The 14,326-nt window shown below is 36.5% G+C and overlaps 1 long non-coding RNA gene across 7 annotated transcripts in view; it reads left to right on the forward strand.

Annotated features, from left to right (window-relative positions):
• Positions 1-11,919: 11,919 nt before the first annotated feature.
• LOC118610786 overlaps positions 11,920-14,326 on the forward strand; it is a 36,827-nt gene continuing 34,420 nt past the window's right edge. For 3 of the 7 annotated variants that reach the window (XR_004954071.1, XR_004954072.1, XR_004954073.1), the window contains exon 1: positions 11,921-12,157. This is a non-coding gene — a long non-coding RNA (uncharacterized LOC118610786). Of the gene's footprint in view, positions 12,158-14,326 lie in introns of all 7 variants that reach the window. The other 4 variants (XR_004954074.1, XR_004954075.1, XR_004954077.1 and 1 more) reach the window with 4 other exon arrangements.

Here is a 14,326-nt window from a genome sequence, read left to right on the forward strand (position 1 = left end):
TACAGATGCATCTTAAAAGGGCCGTGTCCATGAATGGACTTTCACTGTGACAGACCTGGTCACTCTGAGCACCAGTACCGGGTAGGCTGTGTGGGGGGCACCAGGGACTTAAAGGGGGACTCTAAGTTGTCAGCATGAAGGCCCAAGGTGAATATCTCTCCTGGGCAGAGGTGCCGTGTTGGCAGTATCCATTATTCCTCTGTTAAGTCGTCCCCGCCTCCCAGTGTGCGGACACGGTGCCACCATAGCTGAGATGACATCAAACTGCATAACAGAGATTGCTCTGCCCAGAGGATTCCATGAAACTCTGCCTCCCCCAACTCGTGGCCCCAACCAAGTCACATCCAGGTGTGTCCTGTTAAGTCAGGTGCTTCTTGCTGAGCAGCCCCAAGACCCACAGTGGTGGCAGCTGGCCTCAGTTTCTGGTGTAGTTTCTTGAGACAACTATAAACACAGCATCTGTGGATTACTTGCTGATTCTGGAAGCCCAGGAGGGGCACAGGGTGGGGCTAAACTTGGCCTACAGCTGAACACTTCTCAGGACTGTGCCATTGGACACCTACTACATAAAGTTGCACTGATAAGACCGGGAGACTTAGGAGTTTTGCTTAGTACATAGAAACAGACACAGAAGGCAGCAAAAATGGGAAGGCAAAGAAGCAGAAACCATGTGAGAGAACAGAACAGAGATCCAGGAATAATGGAGTGAAGCAATCTAACAGATGAAGAGTTTAAAACACTGGTTATAAAGATGCTTAATGAACTTAGGGGAAGTGTGGATGAATTCACTGAGAACTTTAACAAAGAGATTAAAAAAACATAAAAACAGAAATGGAAATTATAAAAGGGAACCAGTCAGAAGTGAAGAATGCATTATCTGAGATGAAGAGTATATCAGATGGAATAAACAGAATGTATAAAGAAGAGGATTGAACCACTGATATAGAGGATGGGGAAGCCAAGGACACTCAATCAGAATGGCAAGAAAAAAGAAGGCCAAGATTATAATAATAATTTAAGGACCCTATGGGACATTATTAAATGTAAAAATATCTGCATCATAAAGATACTGAAAGAAAAACAAGACATTGATAAGGTATTTGAAGAAATAATGATGGAAAACTTCCCTACTCCAGTAAAGGAAATAGGCATACAACCCCAGGAAGCTCAGAGAGTCCCAAGAAAGAGGAACCCAAAGAGGTCCACACCAAGACATATCATAATTAAAAAGCAAAAATTTAAATACAAAGAGAGAATCCTAAAAGCAACAAGAGAAAAGCAGCTAGGTACCTACAAAAAGCACGCATAAGAAATCAACTGATTTCTCAAAAGAAACTATGCAGGACAGAAGGGCTTGACACAAAATAGTCAACATGATGAAAACCTAGGATCTACAACCAAGAATACTTTATCCAGCAAAGCTATCATTTTGAATCAAAGGACAGACAGAGCTTCCCAGACAAAAATAAGCTAAAGTAATTTTATCAACATCGAGCCAGTATTACAGAAAATGTAGGATGGACTTCTTTAAGAAGAAAAAACATGCATCAAAAACAGGAATAAAGAATTGTAATAACTACATTCCTATCAAGTACCTCAAATGGAAAAGAATTAGGTGCTCCAACCAAAAGACAGAGTGGTTGAATAGATAAGAAAACAAGACCTCTTCATATGCTGCCTATGAGAGATTCACTTCAAATTAAAAGACACACACAGACTAAAAGGAAGGAGATGGAAAAAGATGCTGTCTTGAGTGACATAGATGGTTTTGTGCTGAATGAAATGGGTCAGATAGAGAAAGATAAATATTGCATGATTTTATGTATATGCAGAATCTAAAGAACAAAATCAACCATGACAACAAAAGCAGAAATAAACTCATAGATACAGAGAATATTTAGAGGGATATTAGATGGGAGGAGAATTAGGGGGACAAAAAAAAAGCAAAGAGATTAAGAGGTATAAATGAATAGTTACAATATAGACATGGAGATATAGAGTGTAGCATAGGGAAGATGGTTAATAATGTAATAAATATGTAAGAGGGAGGGGTACTAGATTTAGTGGGATGATCACTTTGTGAGTTATGTGAATCTCTATGCTATACCACTGAAACTGGTATATTATTGTATGCCAAATATAATTTAAAAAAAACCAACTCATTGAGTTGTACTATGTAAATATGAGTAACTGTTATATTTCAATAAAGCTGGAAAAAATATATGATATGAAATTTTTAAACTGTAGTGAAACAATAGATTATTTAGAAAATGGCTTTGAACAATTGATTATCTGTAGTAAAAACAAAATAGATTTCTACCTTATACCATATAAAATAAGTTCCAAGTAGATTAAAATTTAAATAAAAAAGCATCTGGAGATATGAGCTAAGAAGAACAAATAGGAGACTAATTATGTCCATTTTAGAGGAGCTTGAAATGAAAATGGATAGGAGACACTTTTTATATTCTTAATTTTTAAAAAAGAGGAATTTAGAGAATTTTTACTCTTTACAGTATTTTCAAATAAAGAAATTTTTAAAAGAATGAATTATGAAGATTAAGGAAAGTTACATAGTTAGATCTGTGCTTTAGGAAGATAAATGTATGAGCAGGAAGCTAGGTTGGTCAAGGGATGTTTCAAAGATGAGACCATACACCATAAAGAGAAATCCAAAGACCTATGTTATTGTAGAAACACTAGAGAAAGACAAAAGAGCTGATGTAATAAGTACCAATTAGTTTATGAGAGTTTTAAAACAATTCATATGAGCTAAATCAAATTACCTTTGAGGAGGTTGAAAGTGAAGAAAAAGACATTTTAAAATAAAAAAAAAATCAGGATTGGCTTAAACATAGCAGCATGAGAGATGTTCCCAGATCTTTTTCCTTGAAACAACAATAAGCTGAATACCTAAAACTCAACAAAAAACACCCAAACTGCACACCAGCACATCTGAGTGTGGGATCTGCACATAAGAGCTACTATAGATCAGAACCCCAGGTGTCGGGCAGTGAACTGGGAGAAACAAAGAAGCTGCCTCTCAAAGCTAAGGTCCCTGTAGGAGGAAGGGCAAGGGAGAAGTAATGGCAAGTTCCCTGAACAGCCCTGCTTGAGAGTGCTATGAGCTCCATGTGGCCGGTGGCAATACCCAATCATCAGGGCAGAAGGCAGAGAAACAGGGATGGCAGAAAAGCAGGGACAGCAGAGAAACAGCAGTTGATTTTTAGCAGCCGATGTTGCAAAACTGACGCTGAGCCAGGCCTTCAACCCCCAACCTAGAGGGCCCCTAACCCCATATCCTCCAAGGCTGAATGCCATGGAGCCCAAGGGGAATCTGAGCAAATGCTACCAAAATTGTCACTAACACTGACAGGAACTGAAAATAAGGGTAGCAAGCATGATTGAAACATCAATAAGGAAAAAAAAGACATTATTAAAATTTTATATAAAGCAGAGATCCAAGACACTTAGATGCTACCTGCTGGAAACCAACAGAAAAACAAGTTATTTACAACAGGCTAGGGACCATTATATAAGAAATCTTTCTGGGGGTGGGAGGAGGCAGAGCACACTTCTATTAATGCTCAGTGGAGAAATAGTTCATTAAATACCATGAACAACCAAGGAGACAAGGCATCTCAGAAAGAAAGAGAAAAATCACCAGAAAATAAGCTTATAGACATAGAAACATGCAACTTAAATGACAGAGAATCAAGAGGAACTTGTGAAAAAACTCGGTGAGTTTCGAAATGAGCCATATCAACAATTTCAGGAATATTAAAACAACTAGATGAGCAGAGAAAAGAGATTGAAACTCTCGAAAAGAACTGAATAGATCTTCTGGAAATTAAGAACACACTGTAAGAGTTGAAAAACTGAAACGGCAAGGTTGGGAAATAGAGTCGACCAAATGGAAGAAAGGATCAGTGATATTGAAGACAGAAATCTAGAAATAAATCAGAAGGAAGAAGAGAGAAACTGAAGAATGAAAAATTAAAAAAAAAGCAAACAAGAACTAGCTGATACCATGATGAGAGGAAACATAATGGTCATTCTCAAAGGCGAGGAAAAGGAGTAGGGACTAGAAAACATTTTCAGACAAATAGTGGATGAGAATTTCCCAAATCTAAGGAATGAGCTGGAGTTTGGAATTCAAGAGATCAACAGAACACCCAATTATCTCAACCCAAAAAGGCCTTCGCCGATACACATTGCATTAAAATATCAAAAATCAAGGACAAAGATAGAATTCTCAGAGCAGCCAGGGGAAAGAAAATAGTAAAGTATAAAGGAAAACCCATTAGATTACCATCGGGCTTCTCAATATAGACCTTACAAACCAGAAAGGAATGGAATAAAATATTTAAACTGTTAAGTGAAAGGAACTACCAGCCTAGAATAATGTATCCAGCAAAGCTCTCCTTTAGATATGAAGGAGAAAGTGAGACTTTTCCAGACATACGAAAATTGAGGGAATTCTCCACTACGAGGTTTGTACTACAGGAAATACTGAAAGGGGTCGGCTCACCTAAAACAAAATGACAAAACAAAAAAATCTAATTAAGAGTAAAGCGACTATCAGGCAAATAGAAGCAGAGGGGTGCAATCCTTACAAAGAACAGGGCATTATAAGCTTAAATAATAACAAGAGAATTGTTATAACAAGATAGAAATGAACTTTCAGCATACATAGGAATTGAGATAACAATGATTGAAAAGGGGGGCGGGAGGGGATTCCAAGATCCAAATTTGCAAGGGGAGTGGAGATAAGGCACTCATAGAAAATGGACGACTGTATATATATAAATATCTTTTACATATTTGTAATGGTAACCATGCACTGAAGAGTCATAACTGAAGTATATAACATAAAACAAGAAGAATCCAGAGAGAAAGCCCACAAAAGCCAACCACTATAAACTGAAACACAAGGACAAGAGAGCAATGGAAACACTGAGCTATGAGGAAGCTAAAAATAAAAGGGCTATAAGAAGACCTCGTATTTCAATAACCACCCTAATGTAAATGGACTGAACTCACCAATAAAAAGGCACAGTATTGCAGATTGGATCAAAAAACAAAACTCAACCATATACTGTCTTTAGGAGACACATCTCAGTTCCAAAGGCAAATACAGACTCAAAGTGAAAGGGTGGAAAATGATGTTTCAAGCAAATGGCATTCAGAGAAAAGCAACAGTAGCAGTACTAATATTGGACAAAATAAACTTCAAAATAAAAAAGGAAAAGAAAGACACAAAGGGATACTTCGTAATGATAAAGGGAATCATGCACCAAGAAGACATAACACTTATGAATATTTATGCTCCCAATCAGGGATCCCTGAAATATATAAAGCAATTACTAACAGGACTAAAGAGAGAAACAGACCAAAACACTATCGTAGTAGGGAACATAAATTCCACACTGTTGGATATGGACAGATCATCCAAACAGAAAATCAATAAGGAAATAACATCCTTAAATGACACATTAGACCAATTGGACATAATTGATATTTACAGAGCATTCCATCCCAAAACATGCTTATACATTCTTCTCTAGTGCACATGGAACATTCTCAAGGATCGACCACATACTGGGACACAGTAGCTTCAACAAATATAAGAGGGTTGAAATCATACCAACCATATTCTCTGATCATAATGCTTTGTCACTAGAGATTAACTGCAGAAAGAAATCAGGAAGAACCACAAATCCATGGAGATTAAACAACATGCTACTAAAGAACGGCTGGGTCAGAGAAGAAATAAAAAGAGAGATTAAGAGATACATAGAAACGAATGATAATGATAGTACAACATATCAAAACTTTTGGGACGCGGCAAAAGTGATCAAAAGAGGAAAGTTCATATCACTACAGGCTTACCTCCAAAAACAAGAACGAGCTAAATAAACAACCTAATGCTTCACCTCAAAGAACTAGAAAAAGAAGAACAAATAAGGCCTAACTTCAGCAAAAGGAAAGAAATAATCAAAATTAGAGCAGAAAGAAACGAAATTGAAAACAAACAACCAAACAAACGAAAACAATAGAAAATATATATGCAACAAGGAGCTGGCTCTTTGAGAAGGTTAATAAAATTGACAAACCCCTGGCTAGACTCACTCAAGAAAAAAGAGAAAGGACACAAATAAACAAGATCAGGGATGAAAGGGGAAATTATGACCGACGCTGCAGAAATACAAAAAATCATACAAAAATACTATGAAAAAGTATGTAATACCAAATTTAATAACGTAGAAGAAATGGACCAGTACTTAGAAAAATACAATCTTCCTAGACTGAATCAAGAAGATCTGGAGAATCTAAATAGACCGATCAGCAGTATGGACGTTGAAACGATCATCAAAAACCCATCAAAAAGTAAAAGTCCAGGACCAGATGGCTTCGCCAGTGAATTCTACCAAACATTCAAAGAAGATGTAATACCTATTCTCCTTAAACTCTTCCAAAAAATCAAAGAGGAGGCAATACTACCAAAACCTGGTAAAGAAAACACACACAAAAAATAACTACGGACCAATATCCTCATGAACACAGATGCAAAAATCTTTAATATGTTGCTGTATTCAAACCGATCAAGTGGGCTTCATCCCGGGGGCACAGGGATGGTTCAACACACGCAAAACGATTAATGTGATACACCATATAAACAAATTAAAAAGTAAGAATCATAAGATCATATCAATATATGCAGAAAAAGTCTTTGACAAGATGCAGCACACATTTATGATCAAAACACTTAACAAAATTGGTATAGGAAAAAAAGTGCCTTAACGTAATAAAGGCCATATATGACAAACCCTCAGCCAACATTATACTTAATGGCGAAAAACTTCCCTCTAAGAACCAGAACAAGGGAAGGCTGTCCACTATCAACACTGTTATTCAATACAACATTGGAGGTCCTAGCGAGCACAGTCAGGCAAGAGAAAGATATAAAAGACAACCAAATAGGAAACAAAAAAGTCAAACTGTCACTATTTGCTGATGACATGATTCTCCAGATAGAAAACCCTAAAGACTCCACAAGAACACTACTAGAAAAAGTAAGCAAATACAGTGAAGTTTCTGAACACAAAATCAACGTTCCAAAATCCATAGCGTTCCTATACTCTAATAACAAAGCGTCAGAAAAAGAAGTGGAAAAAATCATTCCTTTTGCAATTGCAACAAAAAGAATAAAATACCTAGGAATAAATTTAACAAAACATGTGAAGGACCCATATAATAAAATCAAGACACTATTACTAGAAATCGAAGAAGTTACAAAGAAATGGACAGATATTCCATGTTCTTGAATTGGAAGAATCAACATAGATAAAATGACCATATCACCTAAAGCATTATACAGATTTAATACAATCCCCTCCAAATCCCATTGGCATTTTTTAAAGAAATAGAACACAAAGGCATCAGAGTCACATGGAAGCACAAAAGACTCCAAATTGCCAAAGTCATCCTGAGAAAAAAAGAACGAGGCCGGAGGCATCACTCTGCCCGACTTCAAATTATACTACAAAGTGACAGTAATCAAAATGGTATGGCATTGGCTGAAAAAAATAGACACACGGACAAGTAGAATAGCATCAAAAGTCCCAAAGCAAACCCATAATTATATGAGCAAACGATCTTCACCCGAAATGCCAAAAATATACAGCGGAGAAAAGAAAGCCTCTTCAATAAGTGGTACTGAGAAAACTGGAAAGACACCTGCAAAAGAATGAAACTCGACTGTTGTCTATCACCACACACCAAAATTAACTCAAAATTGGTTAAGGACCTGAATATAAGGCCTGAAACAATAAAATGCATAGAAGAAAACAGAAACTAAGCTCAAGGAATTTAGGCTTAAAGAGGATTTTATGAATTTGACCTAAAAGGCAAGGGAAGTAAGAGAAAAAAATAAATAAATGGGACTACATCAAACTTAAAAGCGTCTGCTCAGCAACAGAAACCATCAAGGTAAAGAAACAACCATACCATCTAAATGTGAAAATATATGTGCAATTTATTTTCCGATATGGGCCTAATATCCAAAATATACAAAGAACTCATACGACTCAATAACAGCAACAACAACAACAAAAAATCCAATCTAAAAATGGCCAGAGGACCTGAACGGACACTCCTCCCTAGAGCATATACAAATGGCCAACAAATATATGAAAAGATGCTCAACATCGCTAGCTACTAGGGAAATGCAAATCAAACCACAATGAGATACCATCTCACACCTGTTAGAATGGTTATAATCAACAGGACAAGTAATAATAAATGTTGGAGAGGATACAGAGAAAAAGGAACCCTCATACACTGCTGGTGGGGACTGCAAATTGGTATGGCCACTATGGAAAACAGCATGGAGGTTCCTCAAAAAACCAAGAATTGATCTACCATATGATCCAGCAATCTCTCTACTGGCTATTTTTCCCCAAAGACATGCAAACCCATATCCAGAAAGATATTTTCACATGGATGTTCATAGCAACGTTATTCACAGCGGCCAGGACACAAAAGCAACCAACGTGTCCTATGATCGATGATTGGCTAAAGAAACTGTGATACATATATACAATGGAATATCACTCAGCCATAAGAATAGATGAAATACTGCCATTTGTGACAACATGAATGTACCTCGAGATAATCATGCTAAACGAAATAAGCCAGACAGAAAAAGTTGAAAATCACATGATATCACTTATATGTGGGATATAAACCTAATGAACAGTACAAACAAACAGAGACTAATGGACATGAACAATGAACTAGAAGTTTGTGAGCGGGGGGTGGGGAGGGTGAATACAAAAATAAAATGTTACAAAACTTGTGTATATATAGTATGAAAAAACATAAATTGACATTTAAAAAAATAAAATCGGAAAGATCAGGTTCCAATTCCAGTTCTCCCACTCCTAGTAATGTGTCCTTGACACTCCTAAGGTCTTCAGTTTTTTCATCTTTAAAACAATAGATGATAATATCTATTTCTCAGGACTCTGGTAGGTTTCAAATGAGTTAATGTGTTTAGAAAAGATGGTGCAAAAGTTCAGCCACAGATAATTCACTTTCTAAGAAAGAATGGAAACATCTTAGTCTTGTGTGTAAAAATCAATAATTTTATATTTAACCCTGCTTTATGTAACACACACACACACACACACACACATACACACACGCAAACACACACACACACCCTACTCACCATATTTTTAGGTGACTATGTGGAACAACTAAAACTCTACTTCAAACCAGGGGAAGGATGAAAAAATATACATAAATAATAAGCAAGTCAAGTGAAGTAAAACACAAGTTTCAACTGAATTACTTGAAGTTTTACATCATTTTTTCGGGTTTGATTTTGATTTCATAACTAACCAATTTCAACCAACTTTGATAGACCATAAAAAGTTATGTAGATACATTTTGTGGGTTTTTTTTTAAGGATGTCATTGTCATCTTGAAACAAAATAATAATTTATACATCTTTTTCATATTGGTTTATCTTCTAGAAATTTTAATTAAATCTGGTACATGAGTAAGTTACAGAAACTTCTATAATAAAGATAGCCAGAAGACAAAATTAACATATTATCATCTGACATGTACAAGACATAAAATCACATACCACCTGTGAGCCACTAGTTTTCACAGTTTGACATAATTTTAATTTCACTATCACTTAGATGAAATCAGATGTGTTTCTATATAATACAATAGATCATTGGAAAATACCAAGATACTTGTTTATAAAAAGTGAAGGCAGTGTTTGTTAGAGGCCAAGTCATTTCACTTTCAAGCAGCTTCTTCCTTTAGCAATTTTACCATCTATCTTCATTGTGAACTTGGTTATCTTTTAGTCTCTTGGGGCTCCTTTGCATTTTGGATACTTCGACAGGCAGCTATGTACAATTCAGGTACTTCTTAATCTATACAGCACCCACAGGCAAACATGTTTGATGAAGCACTTGTTTCTTTTCTTTTCTTCTTCTTTTTTTGCAAACAAGAAATTTTTGTTTGTCTATTCTGAATAAGTGTGCATTAAAGACACTTGTATGTAAAAGAATCCCTCTTCAGGAAGACATATTCTACCTTAGCTCAAAATCTTCATTCTCCTTTTACTCTCTGCTCCAAGATCACAAGCTATGGCTCTGTATGCTCTGGTAGTAAAAAGTAAAAAAATTCATAAACTGGGGTCTACTATGAATTAGGCACCATTCATACATTTATTCCTATTAGTCTTCACCTCTACAATGGTTATTACTATTATAAGGCAGAGGGGAAACTAAGAGCTAAGGAGTTTACACTGAAGGGGGATTTGAATTCAAAATCCCAAAATCCCAAACCTTGTTCTCTCGACTACTTCATACCGCTTGCATGGAGTTGAAAAGATGTGTGTGGCAGGAACAGTTTCCAGATCTATTCTAGGTCTGTATAATTTAGAGGATCTATATCTCAAATTGGCAAGTATAAGAAATGATTGATTTGCATATCTTAAACAGTCAGTGCAAGCACCTAACAAAAGAATCTGTGAGGACTAGGTCTAGTTTAATTCGAATAGCCAACTAAATCCTACAATTTAGTTTCTTTTCACTTGTCTTTGAGTTACACTAGGAGATTAAAGTGTTTATGGGAATATTTGAGCCATACATCTCAAATAAACATTATTTGAATTAAGTGATTATATCTGCCATGAGCTTGCTGATTATATGTGTAAACTGGAAAAAAAAGAGTTTCTAAACTTGCATTAAGTTAGAGAGAAAGGAGTGAGATTTCTGTACATTGGATCTAAGAGTTTGAGTTGGGGGCACTATCTGGACACCCAGTTCTAGCCCTATGGGGTTTGACCTGGTTTGTATTTTACCTTCTGGCCGGTGAAACCACAGTTCCCAGGATCTCCTGTCTCTTTTCTTAGATCTTATATCATGGAAAATGACCAAATAATAGTCAGGTTTTCTCATCTCTTTTTCTCTCATTACCAGAGAAAGCAAAAGATGAGGAAAGTCAAGAAAACATCTGCTTTGTGAAACATCTTTGCCATTGTGTTAAATGACACAATACACCTTTGCCCTTTACTGAGATAGGAAAGTTTAGAGAGAAAAATAATACAAATTGTGGGGATTGGAGCCAAGGAATGGTACTGGAATTAATAATTTTGTTCTGGATACTTATTATACATCCAGAAAGAGAGGTTTCAACTGTAAGGTAATGATATAGATATTGTATTACTATTGTTCTTGTTATTGTCAAAGTGCACCTTGATATAAAAGTGTCCCAAGTCATGCTAACAAAACATAAAGTAGATAAGAGTTATCAGATTTGAAACCAGATATGTGACCATCCAGTTAGGATTGGTACCAGGTATCAGAATGAAGAGCAGGGGGAATTTAGACCTTACTTGAGCTGGTCCTCCTATAACTGGCAAAGATTTACAAATATATTAAAGAGAAACCAATTTCCACCTTCTACATGCCCATATGTTTCGAGTATGTCTCAGGGAAACTATTTTAATTATTGGATATTTCAGAACAGATAAGAAACTACAGAAATGAAGGGGAGTCGCTATGGGAAGATACCATGGAGATAAATGGAATTTCGAGTCCATCACCTGCTGACCTTTATCTCTTCTCAAAAGTGCGGAGTCACATACTTTGCCTATAAATCAGAACTTATTGGCTTCTGAAGACATCACTTATGAAGACAATGCATAGTTATTAAAGATTCCTTTTGAAATAAATTAAATTTTGCTAAAAGAAGTTCAATACTGACCATAAGAAAGGCAGGAAAAGACAATGGACTGAGAATCTAAAATGCAGGAGGAAACTTACCTCTGTGGTTAACTAGCTTTGAACAAGTCACCTGCCATCTCCATGCCCCAGCTTCCTCATTTGAAGTGTGGGCACTGAGCTAAATAGGACTAAGGGCCCTTCCTGTCCCAACGGTCTATGAACTTATGATTAAGAACATTAAAAAAATCTGTTGTAGTTGCTCAAGTGTGACAGGAATTGAGAGTTGGTAATAGAGAAGGTTTTCTTACAGGTCCCTTGTGACTCTGTGGCATTGTGAGATCCCAGTAGGCACAGTAGTAGGTGGCTTCATCGGACTTGACAACGTTATTGATTATCAGGTAAAAGTTTCCGTTATCTTTCTTATCTGTCTCTAAGCGGGGATTGGGTTTGTCTTGTTTGTAATTATTGGTTGAGCCATAAAGGATTCGTCTTAGGGGCTCCCCTTCTTTTTGTTGATACCAGTGTACAATGGCATTCTCTAGGTGAACCCCAGACAGTTTACAGCTTATGTGTACTGTTCTGTCTGTTCTTCGAGTAAAGGAGAGTTGACCCTGAGATATTCTCACTTTTGTGTCTCCATCTGAAAAGCAAGGGAGAGAATTCAGTGGCACTGGAAAAAGGTTGACTGGACACAAAAACAATGAAAAGACAAGAAAAGAGAAAAGTCAACCTACAAGCCCAAGCCAAAGACAAAAGGACAATCCATGCAGTTGACATTGCCAGTGACTAGTCAGAATAGATACTCCGAAAGGGTGTGAATCAAGACCTGAAATGCAGTTACAGCCCTTGCTCTGCAGTCAGGGATGGGGGAGGAAAGTTTGCTTTAGAACCAATGAAAGTTCTCAGTAAGATCTGTTGCAGTGTTATTTTATCATGTTCCTTGTATAAAGAAACGATCAGATCCCAGGAGACCACATCAAAACACCTATGTTATAATAATTCAATGATAACTTTCCCTTGGGAGTAATTTCCTCCCATTTTTCCTTAAAGTGTCACTTCAAATATAGTTATTATTGAGCTCTTTTTTACTCCTTACATTATAGATTTTGTGATATACTTTGTGAAATAAATAAAATTTGTGAAAGTGTAGGTAACTATGTAGGTAACTATGTATGACTATCATGAGAATTAGAAGGCAAATATCACTATTATATAATAACTAATGAGATAATATTCCCACAACGTTAAGCAGAAATATGTGCATTTTATAAATCAATAGTTTGCAGAAAGTTCACAAACTGGCAAATATTAACAATTACTGTAGGTATTGCTTTAAATACTATGTTATTATACTTTACTGTGAATGAAGAATGATGTTGGAGTGAAAGAAATCCCCTTGGTTTATTTCTCTCCACTCTTTTCCTATTCATAATTCTTAGTTATTCAGAATTAAAACTACACTTTACCATTGTTTGGAGGATGATGTAAGATATGAGTTCTAAAGAGTTGCTGAGTTGACTCAGTGAAAAGCTTTAGTGATAACGGTAAACGACACTGTGATTTGTTGAACGCAATGCTAAGACTTTTGTATATGAAACTTCATTCAGTCCTCAGCACCCCTGTTTGGTTGTTAACACTATGCCCACTTAAAATTGGAAAAATAGAACGGAACCAATTTAGTAGCTTTCCTAGATCATGCTGTTGGTAAGAGGCTGAGAAGAAATTTGAAAACTCAGGTGTATGTCAATTTAAAGGGCTTATATCTTCCATCATTCATTCAAAGTCAACAAACCATGTTGAGCAATGGATTATGGCTTCCTTCCCAGGAGGTTTCCCATAGATGGAGAAGCAGAGACACTCATAAATGGGACACTCAGAAAAGCTGGTATAGGCCTGAGAGAGGTGAGGATCGACGATGACGTGACGAACTGAAAGAAACTTCGCAGATTGGATTTTTGGGCTCTAGTTCAGACCTTGCTCAGGACACATGTGCAGGAGAAAAGTCCTACATAGATAGCAGCCGGGTCCCTCTGGGAGGTACAAAAGAGGAGGAGTTGTGTGTGTTTGCACAGGTGCGAAGGCATGGGAAGGTTTTTGTTCAGTGACAATGAGTGTTTCCATGGAGTGTATCCCAGCAAGCGCAGTAATACAGTCCAGCATCTTCCTCATTTACTCGATGTATCCTGAGGCTCGCCAACAAACCACTCTGCTGTTTCCTTGCTTCATATCTTTCCTCACTAACATCTTGTTCATGGACCACATTTTTATTTGAGGAAATATACAGGATTCGTTTGAGAGGCTGGTCTGGCTTTCGTCGGTACCAGTGTATACATACATTCTTCTTTAAAATGTCCGCTTTTACTTGACATTCAAGAAATGCTGTATTTCCTTTTTTCTTGGTAATAGATGTTATGATTTGTGTTATTAGAATGTCTCCACTTGTATCTGAAACAAAAACAAAAGAAAAAATTAGTAAAACTTTGACATTCATTAAAATAGTATACATTTGTTTTTGTTAATGAAAATCTTGGTGTCTGAAATTTCCATTTTCTTCCTGAAGAATTCAA

Source organism: Rousettus aegyptiacus, unplaced genomic scaffold (assembly GCF_014176215.1).
Source record: "Rousettus aegyptiacus isolate mRouAeg1 unplaced genomic scaffold, mRouAeg1.p scaffold_m13_p_13, whole genome shotgun sequence".
NCBI lineage: Eukaryota > Metazoa > Chordata > Mammalia > Chiroptera > Pteropodidae > Rousettus > Rousettus aegyptiacus.